The following is a 15,649-nucleotide window of genomic DNA, read 5'->3' on the forward strand; positions in this document are numbered from 1 at the left end:
TCCACACTTGCTTTGCAGCTGGACTGCATCTCAGGCTTGCACTTTCACACACTCTCACACAGCACAGTACTTCCACCTTGCTCCCGGAACCTGATAGACACAGTTTCACCCCAAAAGGCACTGGGTGAAAAAAAAAAAAAGGGTGTCTCACTGGGAGTTGATCAGACTCTCCTTCTGCCTTGGCCTGAATTCAAACCCAGGATCTTACCAGTCTAATGGGAGTGGCAGTCTCCTCATTGGCTCCTGCACTTCACCGGGTTCCATTGTGCATTTGAGGCCCTCACTCTGACTAGCCAGGAGGCTAGTCAGATCTGGATCTAGTTTGATTCTCTGGATCAAACTGTCCTTTGGCACCTGGCAGGATCACCTCTCTTGAAGGTCCAGTGAATGTACCCTGGCAACAGGAGAGGTGAAAACCACTGGCTCTGCAATCCCAGAAGTGAGCCTCTAAGAAATGTTATGGGATACTTGAACAGAGACACGGGACTCTGAGGCAAGGAAGCAATGCTTTATTGTGACGGCACAGACTCAGCAGACTCATGTCCAAAAGCTGAGCCCTGAGAACAAAGGGGACACACTTTATATACCCTTGCAAGCAGGTTACAGAGGAAAGGAAAAAAAAAAAAAAAAACACAATGTTCAATCCATATATGGTTATATGCAATTCTATAGGCTACTTCACCCTTGTGCTAAGTGCCCTTGTACTCCTACTGCTGCGTGACCTTCTTCACGTTTGGATTCTTTAGGTTTATCTCTCTGCTATGCCATCCCTTCCTCCCTGCTGCTTACTCAGAACACAGGCCTGTCTATTTCTCTTCTGGTCCTCCTCCCTGCTACATTACCTCTTTTGGCATTTTTTCCCCTGCTTCATTCACTCTGTCCTCTTCTTCTAGCAGTGCCATTCTGTATATAATTACGAATATATATTGGCATGTATAATAGTGTTCTAAGCCTCTGAGGCTTTCTTTGTATTTGAATATTTTCTGTTCTTTATATTGCAAAGTGTCAACCTAACTTTAATTCACTGATTCTTTCAAATCAACTATTGGTCCCTTGGAGTAAAATTTTCAGTTGTTACACTTTTCAACTACAGTGTTTCCACCTGGATAATTCTTGTAATTTTTTTCACTTTGCTTATGTTCTCTCATGAGCCATCATAATCATAGCTTCCTTTACTTTCTTAAGTATTATTCCATTAACTTTTTGAATAAATTTATAACAGCTGCTTTGAAGTCTCAATTAAACTTGACATCTAGGCTCCCTCACCAGCAGTTTTGTTGCCTGCTTTTTTTTCTATTTCCCAGTCACACTTTCTTGCTTTTTTGCATGTCTTCCTTTGTTCTGCTTTGGTTTTTTTCAGACAGGACATTTTAGGCAAAATATAACAGTAATTTTGAATACTGATTTCTCCCCTCCTTTTCTGGGGCTCTTTCTCTCTTGTTTTCATACTTGGCTACACTATTTTAATGAAATCCAATTATCCATTACCGCACTAACTCAGTGCAAAGCCTTTGGCATGTGCACAGCCCCCTGTGATCTTACTGGCTTTCGCAGGGCTCATTGTCTCTTCCCTGGGTCTGTTTCGTTGTCCATCTCTATTACATCACACACAGCTGTCAGGCCTACTGATGGCCTGATGATTGTTCTGTTCTTTCCAACAATTCTGCAGGACACAAATTGCTCCACAATTTGATCTAATTAAATTCTAACAAGGTATAGTTTTGAGGCCAGTTGAGAGGTGTTTTTATTTTTGCCTCACTACAGTAATGCTGTTAGTAGCTATCTTTTTCCTGGTTCTGTCTAGTCAGCTGGCTTATGGTTTAACTTGTTCTCATAGTTAACAGGCCATCTTAATTTCTTACCATCAAATCTCCATTGTTTTAGAAAAAACACTTGGGTTTGAATTTCCCCTCTCTGTGTTTCAAATAAAGTCAGTTTCTTTGGGGGACAATATTAAAATTGTTTGTTCTTATTGGCTGCATTTCCTCCTTTGGGCAAAATCTCAGGGACATTGGTGGTGGCCAGTGGTAGTGGCCTGTCTTTCTTGAGGTGACACCTCTGCCCTATGAGCAGAGATTTGGTGGGTACAAAGCCTCTGCTTTATGCATAAGGGACCCCCACCCAGCCCACCGTTTGGCCACCCTCACAAGGAAAGAGTGAGCCCCTATAAGTTGTAGCTGGAGGACATTAGAAATGCTATTCGCCTGTCCTCTTGGTGAGATGCTATAGTCTTTGGGTTCCCACGGGAATAGTAGCTGTCTGTCCTTCAGTCGCATCTGCCTGGAGTGGAGTTTCCATCAAGGTGCCAGTTCAAGTGCCACTAACACTTGCTGTACTTACACACTCAGATCTTGTTGAAAAACTATTTGTCAATTTTCTGTATGGTCTTAGAATGATTTCCACAGAGTTTAAACTGCTGTGCTTTTACCATTTTCAGCAGTTATGGTTGTTTCCCTGGAGAACAGGTCTGGAGAGCTCTTTGCACCTTTCCAGGGGTCTTAGTCCCTTCTTTAATAATTGAATTCCAAATTTTGTTGTCATATTTGACTGTTTCATGTTTTGGTTGTAATAATTAACAGTGAGAGAGTGACACCATTGTTTCCTGACCAAGTTGAATTGACTCCTCTCAAAGAAATTTACATGCAGATATGAAAACAAGTGAAAACCAGATGGGAGAGACATTTTATCATTTGTACAGGTAAAAAGACACATTTTTTTCTTTAGTTTTAAAAGGCAATCGCTAAGTCTTACATTCTATTATGGAAAGTAGCTTGTGGGTAGTGGTTACTAAGCTGGGACACCCAAGTCTTGATTTTGATTTTGAGTATGGGTGGGTCACCGTAAGTCCTCATTTGACTTTCTCCATCTACCTCATGAGGATCTTGGTTTCACTTTTGCTTTATTCACTGGATCCACTTTTGGTAGGGTACATATGAATAAAAAAGTTAATAACTATTGTCATAAAAGCTAAGGTTTTCTGAGTGTGGTGGCACACACCTGTAATCCCAGCACTGAGGAGGCTGAGGCAGGAAGATCAAAACTTTGAAGCCAGCCTGGGATACAGAGCAAGACACCTTTCACAAACACACAAACACACAAAAAAGCTAACATTTATCAAATGCTTTGCTGGTCCCATTTTAAGCTTTATTTATTTATTTTTATTCACTCATTCATTTATTTAGACAGGGTCTCTTGTGTAGCCCAAGCTGACCTGGATCTTACTATATATACCTGGCTGGTTTCAAATTCGTAATTCTTCTGCCTTGGCTTTCTGAGTACTGGGATCAGAGATGTACACCACCATTTAAACTTTTAAATGTGCTATTTTAATTAATTCTAGTAGTACTACTGTGCAGCAATGAAGATTGTTCTCATCCCCATCAATTACAGACAGAGAGGGTGGGGCATTGAGAAGGCAAGTTATTTGCTTACTGCTTATTGCTACACAATCAGTGATGGGAGCTGGATTTGAACCCAGGCAGCCTTGTTTCCAGAGCTCCCACTAAACCTCTGGAATACATAACCTTTTGGCCTCCTTATCAAAAGCTCACACAGCAACCTCCTAAGAGTGATGCTTAGGAGATTCGCTTTAAGAGAATTATTCATTCACTTGTTCAACACGCTTACTGAGCAGCATGGAAGCCAGGTGACAACCTTTTAAGGTAAAATTTACATCCTCTCAAATGGGAAAATAACCAAGTCAGAATCAAAATCAGAGAGCACATTGCTAATTCCTAACATGGGGTGGCGACTAGGAAAGGTCTTAATATTTCAATGCACATGTCCCGCACACAAGGCACCAAGTTAATGCTAAGTTGCTTTGTTTAAGTAATTTTATTTCATCCCCTCAAATACCACAAAGTACGTGAGTAAGAGCTCAGACTCTGAAGTCAGCCTGTGGGATATGCAATCCAGTTCTCTCACTGACCACCTGAATGAGTCAGGACATTTAATAACTCTGGGCTTCAGTATCTACTGAAGATGGAGTTTCTACTGGAGATTGGAGGTAATAATGGCACTTCCTGTAGTCATGAGGAATGGGTTCAACTGAAAACAAAGTGGTTAAAACAGGTAAGGACTACTCTTCTTACTTAATTTCAAGTCTAGAAAAAAGGCACTGTAGACGTTGGTCTAGGACCTCAACAATGTCAGAGATGTTATCTGTGATTCTTTCAGTCTTTTTTTCACAAGCACAAGATATCTGCAGCAACTGCAGACATCAAATCAGTAAGGTAGGCAGCAAGAAGGGCAGAATTAGGTCCTTGTAAGGGCATCTGGTTTTGACGAGCAAAGCCTAGGCAGACCCCAGCAAATTTCTTCTTATGTCTCTGTGGCAGAGATTGTATCAAATACAGTCACTTGAGATCTGTGGAGAAGCTACATTTTTACCCACACAAAACTGGAATTCTACAAGCAAAGGAAGGATAAGTACCTAAACACTGTCTGCCACATTACTCCACAAGGTGGGAAAATCTACATTCTGAATACAGTGCAAGTCCTCGACCAGTGCCAATAAAAGTTAGCTAGGTTTTTGTTGCTTTTTTCAGATGAAGAGGTTAAACGGCTCATCCCAAACCACACACTTTCTATACAAAAGAGGCAAGATTCAGGCAGCCCCGTGGACTCCAAAGCCTGAACACTAGTAATGTGAAGGGTCATTACAACATCTAGATAGTTGCCTCTAAAAGATTCCATTGCTCCTGAATTCCTTCTTACCTTACCTTAAGATTTCACACCTTGTTTTGTTTTTTTTTTCTTTCCTTTGACAGATATGCTAAGGTGTGCCTCAGCTAGAGTCCCTTCAGGAATCCCTGTATAGGAAATGAAGAAATAGCCAACTCCAGTCTTCTGAATCATCAGGTATCTACCTACAGTGCAGCTAAAAGACATCTGCATGAAACACACAACTTTGTATGTAACAAATAAAGAACCATGAAGCTCAACTGTTCGATTGAGCATGGAAACCAAATACTGACCTTTTAGGATAATAGTTGGCTCTTCTCAGAATGGAAAATTACTGCAGGAGAATCAAAACCTGATGTGTGAACTATCCCCTCAAAGCAACATATTCAAAAGATGTTAGAAGCCTTTGCCAGGAAAATAGACATCTCTCTTTTTCACTTCAAACTTACCATTACTAATTAAAACCACAACATTTAAAGAATGATGCTCCACCATCCCCAGCACTGCATGAAAGGACTTAGGTCCATATTTGCAAGGTGTTAAGGAACATGTGGAGTCCGGTAATTTCATACAAAATAACTCCGCATATAATTACTGTGTACAGAGGTGTCTGGAAAGCAGATTTTTAATCAATGCCAGGACAAGCCTGTATTACATTAATAGAAATGTAGAGCACATGCTTCCAAGTCTGTTTGCTTAACCATAAAACGAGCAGAATATTACTGACTTGGTTTCCTCCCAGAGGATGAAGGAGCAAAAGAGCCCCATGAAGACACAGGCTCTCTCCGTAAAGCACTGATGGCAGTGATTACTAGTCTTGGGAAATTCAAAGATTACCAACTTATACCTTGCCAAGTATAAGCATTAAAGTCACAATTATAACAACAATCAACCAATGAACAAACAAACCACCTACCATCATCATTTGCAAAAGAACCTTTTAGCACCAAGGAAGTAGGATGGATATGCTTATTCTCAAAGTAATTAATACACCATTTAAGTAGAATGAATTTTTATCAAAACCTCACTCACATGTCCTATATTTTCTCATTGGATATGGCTAAATTCACATTTGGGAATCGCAGAGTCTGTCTTGGCATTGTTCTCTCTTTCTTTGATCCACTTTTTAGGCACTGGATTTCAAGGACAAGAGAGCTCTCTTACATATGATTATAGGCAGGACTCGGAAATTTCAAGATGCATGCAATTAAAAATCTTCATTAGGGTTGGTAGAGGGCCTTAAGTCAAGTCATAAGAGTGCCTGTCTAGCAAGCTCAAGGCCTTGAGTCAAACCACAGTACTGCAAATTTAAGAAAAAAAAATCATCACTAGACATTTTTAGAAGATATCTGTAATTGATGGAGAGAATTTGACAAGGTTTCATTTATTCCCCACAGTGTTCCTGAAAGCATCTCATTAGTTTTAAGTTGAGCAATTTCCTATTACTGCTACTTAGGTAAGCAGCTTAACTCTACTAAAACTAGCCCTAAACTCTCCTCTGGATTTCACACACAGCACATCTTAAGATGTTTATGACTCCATTTCCTCGCTGGTGATTGTGGCCTCTATAAGGGATTGAAAAGCCAATCACAGCAACCAATGAACATCACTGTGAACTGGTGTGGGGAGTGTCATTCTGTCCAAAGCATTAAGGAAAAACAGTTTACAGTAAATTGAAAACTTGCATGCTCACATATCTAACTACATAGCATTTTGTTCATGCATTTAGAGTATATGCAGATGGTCTGAGGATGAAAAATAAGTCTTTCTGAAAATGTAATTAATATCAATCAAAGCTGTCTATATTTAAAACCTGAAATAAAGGTTTGATAATCTATGTTATTTCTATATATTGGCTATATGGTCACAACAGAATAATCCTAGGAGTTTGGCAGCTGCTAAGGCACCTTGAGACAATCTTATTATTTTCTATTTTCCAGGGTGCTGGCTCCAGTAAGACTAAGTCATTTTTTTTCGTGCCACGACACACGGCACCCTCAGAGATAGGACATAGAAACCAAGTTCCCTGTTTCTCAGACCTATGATCTCTCTACAATATTATTTCCTCTCTGATTGGCTGGTAAAGTCACTTTGAACTTCATATTCAGTTCATTAAAAACAGTCCATGCTAAGTGCAAACAGTGACTTGCAGTGGAGCTCAATGATCAAGGGAGGGTGAGCGTGATACGCGGGACCATGACATGACCTCTGCCTTTACTGACTCATAAGCACATGGGAAAGGCTATCCACACACCCAAGTAACATATTTTGGGGTAAAAGTTTGTCTTGGGAAATAACAAAAGTTTTCAAACTTTTTGACTCATCTAATTTGCTGAACCCGTTCCTCTTTCTCTACTATATTCATAATATCTAATACATGCATTACATAGAATATTTGGTATAGGCAACTAGATACCCCTGTTGAATGTTTTATGTAATGTTCCTTTATACAAAACCTTGCAAGTTAGTCTACACGCTGGTATGCAGACTTGTAATTGCAACGCCAATCAAGATAATGTCATTCGAATTAATGTGTAGTAGAGTTAATCTAACCAATGCTTCAAAAACATATCACCATAGAAACTGAAGGATACAATAAGACCTAAGAACTCTAGGGAACATCTACAATGAAAAGAAATAAACAAAAGGATTAATTCTGACTGGTATGATCCTTTGGACAGGGACTGTTTTATTGACTACTGTATCATAATCCTAGAACATGGACAAATACTGGGAGTTCAAAAATATTGTGTGAGTAGAAGGAAGAAAGAAAGGGAGGGAGGGAAGGAAGGAACAAGAAGAAAAGAAGGGCAAGAAGGAGAAAAGACATAATGGCTGGGTGGTGAGTTGGAAGCACAGCACCATCAATGATGTAACAATCTCTTTGCCATCTTTTGCTTTAAAGTACCACATCTACAACAGCAAGGTTGCTTGAAAATTATTTGCAAATGAATCCACGGTTACCTCCATTTTGTTGCCTCACACATATGGGAAGAATAAAGAAATAATGGGCTCCATCACATTATAAAATATATTCAATTAAAATGTCATAATGTCTTTATGAATAAGCAAGAGTTGTAGTGAAACAGTAAATCAAACAGAAAATGTGGCTCTAAGTAGGCAATGTTTTCAGAAATCATTAAGAAGAATTTTATTGTGTCACAAACAGGACATTTTTCTGAAGAAATTCAAGCAAAAGCAATTTTGAAGATCTCTTAGTTTTGAATCCTTCATTTTTTGTCTCCTTTTAGACCTGTATTTCACAGTGACATCTGTGTCCCTTTAAGATTTTCCTTTCCCCGCTGAGCAACAGTCCTCATGATTTCTTGCCCTAAGATTTGCTTATTTCTTTGCAAGGTAAGGACAGAGGAGAAGCAGCGATATAATAGTAAGGCATTAGAGAAGAAGGAAAAGATTGCCAACAATCTAGGCAGTGACCTCCATGGCAGGTTGCCTATATTCTCTAAGAAGCAAGCAAGAGCTATAAGGAGACTACACTTAAACCTCTGCTTGTATTGATATTTATGTAAGTTAGCACTGAGGTTCTCTCCTGAATCAAATGTCAGACAGTATTCGAGGTATTTCACATCAAGGAGCTGGTGGTAGTGGTGCCTCACCCATTTATATATTATATATTATTGCAATTAATACGTACTCAATTAAATGGAAGTATCTGGTTTTAACTCAACTAAACACCAGAAAATAAATCACAATCTTTCAAAGATTCCGACAAGGAAACACTGGGTGGAAGACATTATCAATCATGCAAACACAATCAATCAAATGATTTAAAAAGGTTAAACTAATGCCACCTTATAGCACGAGCGTTTTCCACACCCACATTAAAAGATAAAAACATGACAACCAATTGTTAAAGTCAGCACTGTTCAACAGAACGTACTATGATGATAGAAATGTTCTAGGTTGGCACTGTCCAACATGGTAGCCACAGGGCACATATAGCTAAGTACAACTGAGAAGCTAAATTTTTTGTGTGTAATTAAATTTAAATAGTCACGTGCAACTAGTGGCTACCATATTGGACAGTACAAGTTTAAGAGACAGAAAAATAGAGCCAGGACCTTGCGTATGAATCCAAATACTAACATATACAAGCCATGTGATCCTTGGCTTAACTCTCTTATGTTTTAATTTCTTCATCATTATTATAATGCCTATCTCATATGGTTGTTGATAAAATTAGTAATGCACAAAAGGTACTTAGAATATTGCATTGCACATATTAAGTTTTTATTATCTTCTAGTCAGATCCAAGCAAAAAAGAGGGAAATTATTAAAATATTTGAAATACTGATTGACAAACTCGTGTTAGTCATAAACCGTGAACTACGTTTATGTTGGGCCTTAATATATTAAGCAGGTAGTATGAAGTCATCACAAGCTGCAGGACATTTACAAATAATTTACTACAAACAATTTATATTTTATCCTTTCTGCTATATACTTCACAATGAACACATTGATAAAATACACTGGTATATAAATTAGATAATCTGCAATCCCATTTTTTTTTAAGAGTGGAAAGACCAGCTGATAAAGTGTGGAGATCACTGGCATATGCCAAGAGAAGTTTAGTTTCAGTAAGAAACAGTGCTGGGTAGACAGGCATTCAATTATAGTGTTTAAATCACAGGGATAATATTGAGTTTAAAAAAATGTTTACACATAGACACGGTTAATGAGAAACTTAAAAAGGCCACAAAACAATGGTCTAGTGTGATGAAGAGGAGGATCTCAGTAAGTATGTCATTTTACTAAGTACTATAGATATTTAAGTAAAATCTGATAAGTGACAAAATTTCTAGAATAAAGTACCATATAACTAGCTAAGAAAACCATATTTGTGTGATTAAAAAAATAATGCAGGCTGGTGGAGTGGCTCAAGTGATAGAACAGGAGTGAGGCCTTGAGTTCAAACTCCAGTATCACACACACACAAAAAAAAACCCAACAAAAAAAACCATAGCCCAAATTGTATAAGTATCAGAGTAACAATGAAAATTGAATCAAAGTAGATATTAAGTAAAAAACTGTATTACAAGACAAAGAAGGACATTTTATAATGATAAAGGGGTCAGTTCATTGAGAGGCTATGATAAATGTAATGCATCCAACGGAGTATCGAAATATAAAAGACAATAAAATTTTAAACATTTAGAAAAAATATATAAAACAAATATTAAAAGATCTAAGAGAATAGCAATACAATAATAGCAGGCACTTCAATACTCCACTTTCAGCAATAGGAAATTAAGAAGGAAACACTGGTTTTGAACAGCATGTTAGGGGAAACAGACCTAACAGACATACACATAACATTCCATCCAACAGCAAGAGGATACGTGTTCTTCTCAAGTGGAAAGGAAGAAGTAAAACTGTCACTGACTACCTGAACTGATATGGGATTCTAGGGTTTTAAGACCCTAAAAACTCCACAGAAGAACTCTTTTAGAACAAATGGACTAATAGCAGGATATAAAATCAACACACAAAAATTAGTAGTGTTTCTATATACTAACTGCAAACTACAAATAAAAAAAGAAAAGAAAAAAGAAGTCAAAGCTGGGTTCAGTGGCTCATACCTTGTAATCCTAGCTACTTGAGAGGCACAGATTGGGAGGATCCCAGTTCAAGGCCAGTCTGGAAAGAAAGTTTGGAAGATCCCATCTCAATCAACAAAATGCTGAGTGTAGTGGTACATGCATATCACCTCAGCTACTTAAGAAGCATAAATAGGAGGATCACAGTCTAGGTCAGCACAGACATACTTGAAAAATAACTAGTGGCACAAGCCTGTAATCCTACCTACTCAGGAGGAAGAGAATGGGAAGATCAGGATTTGAGGCCAGCCTGGGCAAAAAAATAAATAAAAGTTGGGTGTGGTGATGCTGCCTGTCATCTCAGCTACACAAGAAGCATAAATAAGAGGATCATGGTCTAGACCAGCCCAGGCATGAAGACAGATTCTATCTCAAAAATAACCAAAGTAATAAGCGCTGGGGGAGTCAGGTGCTAGTAGCTCACACCTATAAGCCTAGCTACTCAGGAGGCAGAGATCAGGAGGATCATGGTTCAAAGCCAGCCTGGAAAATAGTTCAAGAGACCCTATCTCAAAAAAACCCTTCACACACACACACACACACACACACACACACACAAAGGGCTGGTGGAGTGGCTCAAGGTGTAGGCCCTGAGTTCAAATTCCAGTACCAAAAAAAAAATGCTGGGGGCATGGCTCAACTGGTAGAGTGCCAACCTAGCAAGCACAAGGCCCTGAGTTCAAACTGCAGTACCACCACAAATAAAAGGAAAAAAAAGAAGAAATCAAGGGAGCAATTTATGTACAGGAGAATGAAACAGTATCATGCTCCTACCACATATAAAATTAACTACAGTCAAAATGGATTAAGACTTAAACATGAGACCAAAAACTGTGAAGCTAGTAGAAAAAAACATAGTGAAAAACTCATAACATTGATCTTGGAAGTGACACTTTTGAAATTTGACCCCAAAAGTACAGGCAACAAAAGCAAAAACAGACAAATGGATTGCATCAAACTATAAAGCTTCTTCACGGCAAAGGAAATGATTAATAGTGTGAAGAGACAACTTATGGATTGGGAGAAAATATTTGCAAGCCGGATATCCCTTAAGGGGATAACATCCAAAATATATAGGAATGCAAATAACTCAACAGCAAGAAAACAAAAAATCCAATTGAAAAGCAGGCAAGAGACCTGAGTCTACATTTCTCAAAAGAAGATATAGAAATATCCAAAAGATAGATGGAAAAATACTCAACATTACTAATCATTAGGGAAATGCAAATCAAAACCAGAATGAAATACCATCTCCTACTGGTTAGGATGATTATCCGAGGACAAAAGGTAACAGTGCTGCAATGATGTGAAAAAAGAGTTCTTGTGCAATGTTGGTGGAAATGTAAATCAGTAGATTATGGAATATCATCTGGAGGTTCTTCAAAAACCTCAAACTAGGTTTGAATTCAACAATCCCACTTTTGAATACTTATCCAAAGATCTGAAATCTATTTATTGAAGAGATATCTGCATTTCCATTTTCATTGCAGTACTCTTAAGAATGCCCAAGTTATGGAATCAACCCAAGTGTTTATCAACAGACGAATAAAGAAAATGTCATCTTATATTCACAAAGGAATACTATTCAGCTTTATAAAAGAAGGAAATTCTGTCATTTGTGACAACATGGATGGAATTAGAGAACATTAAGCTAAGTGAAATAAGCTAAGTGGGAATACACACATTCCCACTTACATAAGGATTCTAAATCAACTGAACTCTGAAGCAGAGTTGTAGAACCATGGTTACAAAGGCTTGAGGATGGGAGGGAATGAAGAGATGATGGTCAAAGGGTACAAAATTTCAGGCAGATAAAAGGAATAAAACTTTATTTAAAAAAATTTACTGCATAATATGGTCAATAGTTAAGGACTGCTATGCATTTCAAAAATAGTGGGAGTAAAGTTCAAATGTTCTCACCACAAAAATACATATTTGAGGGAATGGATATATTAGACTGATTATTCCACATTGTACTTGTAAGTCACATCATTTTATACTCCATGAATATGTACAATTATACATACTCAATTTACAATAAATTTTTAAAAGACTACTCAGCCATTTCATTTTTCATTACAAGAAATTCATTCAGTTTTTAAGCTTTGGGTCATTATCACTGCTACCTTTGAAGGCCTCTTTCAGTCACATGAATGTGCATCTGCTCAGTGTATAAATTTTCTTCTAAATTCTGGGGTAAGAAATATGAATTTTACCTCTTTAAGAAGTAATTTAGCATCAGAAACTGAAGTAACATCAAGGGGATGGGAGGTTAGACTGTAATGACCCAGAAGTTAAAAAAGTAAATAATTTAGATTACAGAAGTGAGCAAAATATACTCATAGTTTAGACAGATTACAATTCTATAAGCAACTTTTCCTTCATTGCCAAATAGCCTTCATCCATGTTCCCCTATTGTTACCAATTTGCATTGCCACAGTACATTTGTCAAATCTAAGAAACCAACCATCTTACTCCTTGCTGGTTGCAGTAACAAAATATAATAAACTGGGAGGACTTTAAATAACAGTTTATATTCTAGACTTGGAAGTCCAAGGTTAAGGTGCCAGGTTGTCTGGCAAGGGCCTGCCTGCCTCTTGGCGAACGGATGGTATCTTCTTCTTGGGTCCAAACATGACAGAACAAGTGAGTTGGTTGGTGCCTCTACTCTCACTCATGAGGTCTCCACCCTCATGAACTGTTCACCTCCACAGTTCCCATATCCCTAAAACAACACCTTGGGTAAGGTTTTCAGCATATGAATTTCTTGAGGACAGAAACATTATGTCCTCTACCAACATTGGTACATTAATAAAACTTCAGAATGTAGTTTTTTCACTATAGTCATTGTTCCCCTGAATCCAACCCTGAATATCACACTGCATTGTTGTTGTGTCACTCTTTTGGTCTGTGACAGTTTCCGAGTCTTTTTTTCCCTTCTCATGATGATAATAGTTTGGAGGATTAATGGTCAACTGTTTTGTAGTGCCCTCTGCTTATTCGGTTTGGCTACTGTTTTTCTCATGATGAGACTGTGTAAACCGAGATTAAATTTTCACTCAAGAAAAATGAAGTGCCCCTTTCATATCACATTAATGAGGCATGATATTAACAGGCCTCACCATGGTCATTTGGTTGAGGTAGTGTCTGTCAGCTTTCTTAGCATCAAAGCTGCTTTTTTTTCTTTTCCATACTTTATTTTTTGGAAGCAAATCACTAGCCTGCATTCAAAGGGGAGGGTGCCAGGAGTTGAGAACTTTGAAAGACAGTTCGGCTGGTGTATATTTGATCTGAAGGAATTTCATTGATTTGTAATAAAAAGTTGAAAACAGAAAAAATGAGTGGAAGAAGATGAGAACACCAAGTAGCTCTCTAGTTTCCTAGGCAAGGATTTTAATGTAAAAGTATTTTGATCAAAATTACCTTTAAAGGAGTTTGTAAGACTTTGGTAGTAAATAAGTAGCTTCTCCACTCTATCTTTAAGAATCATCCAAAAGGAATTAGGACATGAAACATAAATTTCATCTTCTAAGAAACGTGAAGAAATACGAAACCCTTATCCACAACATGTGAGAAAGGGCAGCCAAGTACAGGAAAAGTGGACACCGGTGTGCGGGGTGAGGAGAGCCCATCCCCACGGCTCTCAGGCAAACTTAGCAAGAGAAAGCAGTCACACCAAGGAAGAAATGAGAAAATTAAATTACAAAAATTAGAAAAGGGGTAATAAAATTACTGCCATTTACAGGATGATTACTTTCATGGACAGTTCAAGAAATGTAATTAAAATGTTGCAAATAGTAACAATTCAGTAAGGTAGTTAAGCACAACATTAGCATAAAGGAATAAAGAATTTTATAACAAAAAAAGAAAAATGGACCAATTGGGTTGGGGGTGTGGCACCTGCCTAGCAAGCATGAGGCCCCAATACTGCCAAAAAACCCCAAAAAATGAAAAAAAAAGAAGCAAGGAGAAAAAGATGGAAAACTGATCAGTGGTACCACGGGTGGATGAAGGGGGGCTGACTACAAAAGGCAGCATGAGGAAGATTTGAGGGTGGTGCATTTATTAAAACTCATAGAAATGTATGCCACAAGGAGTGAATTTCACATATATAAAGATACATTAAAGAGAAAAAGAAATAACCCACAAGAGGATATGAAACTAATGAAAAAGGAGATTAATTCTATCATATCAAAGCATATCACAGTGCTATTAAAATCTAAACAGTACAGTATTGGCAGATGAGTACATAGATTTATGAAACCAGCTAAAGTTTAAAAACGGACCCAAGTTTATAAAGGGATTTAGTATATAATATGAAATTGAGAGATAAATACATGGAAAGAAGAAAAGTTGGATACCTACCTACCATTCATTAAAATAATCTAGGTGGATTCTAGTTGGATGAAGGACATAAGACTGAAGCAATAGCTTTAAAATTATAGAAAAAGGAAGACTTCTGTGGGCTGGTGGAGTGGTTCAAGTGGTAGAGCATCTGCCTAGAAAGGATGAGGCCCTGAGTTCAAGCCCCAGTACCACCAAAAAAATAAATACATAAATAAAAAGGAAGACTTTTATTATTATGAAACAGTGTGGGAAACACTACTAATACAAAAATAAAAAACGTCTCCAAGTATATATTATATGCTGCCATTTGTTTAAAAAAATATGCTATACAAATATATATGCCTATAAATGTGCATAAACTAGCTCTGGAAAGGCACACAATACTGTCAGCAATGGCTGCCTCTGGGGAAGTAGACTGAGTGACTTACAGTAGAAATCTGTATTGTTTGCATGCGATCACTTACTTTCAAGAATATGAATAAAATAATTTTTGTGTTGTCTGCTGTGAACCATCAGCTATCTGGAGGTCATCATAAAATATGTTCCTCATAAGATGGTCACGTTAGAATGACCATCTGACCTAGAAATAACATATGTAAGTACAGGTCCTAGTACAGTGCTTAATATACAAGAAGGACCTTTATGATAGAGGGCTGTTATGTCACTTTCTTCTTACAATAGAAATAATTATTTTGAAAATGTGTCTTCAGTATTCTCAAAGTGGGCAATTCTAGATATAGTGTAACTATATATAGTTTTATATATATATATATATATATATATATATATAGTTAAAGAACTGTCATTTAGGCCCTTTGACACCTGATCCCATTCCCTTCATACTTGCAATGATGCTGTATCTTCTGCTGAGAGACCTTCATTTACCCCATGTTGGCCTAATGTAACCATCCTTGCTACTGGGGCCAGCTCAAATGCTACCCATTTACAAAGCTCCCTGCAAACTATGTGACCTGGCAAATTATATACACATACAAAGA

The sequence above is a fragment of the Castor canadensis genome, chromosome 3 (genome assembly GCF_047511655.1).
Source record: "Castor canadensis chromosome 3, mCasCan1.hap1v2, whole genome shotgun sequence".
NCBI classification, from domain to species: domain Eukaryota; kingdom Metazoa; phylum Chordata; class Mammalia; order Rodentia; family Castoridae; genus Castor; species Castor canadensis.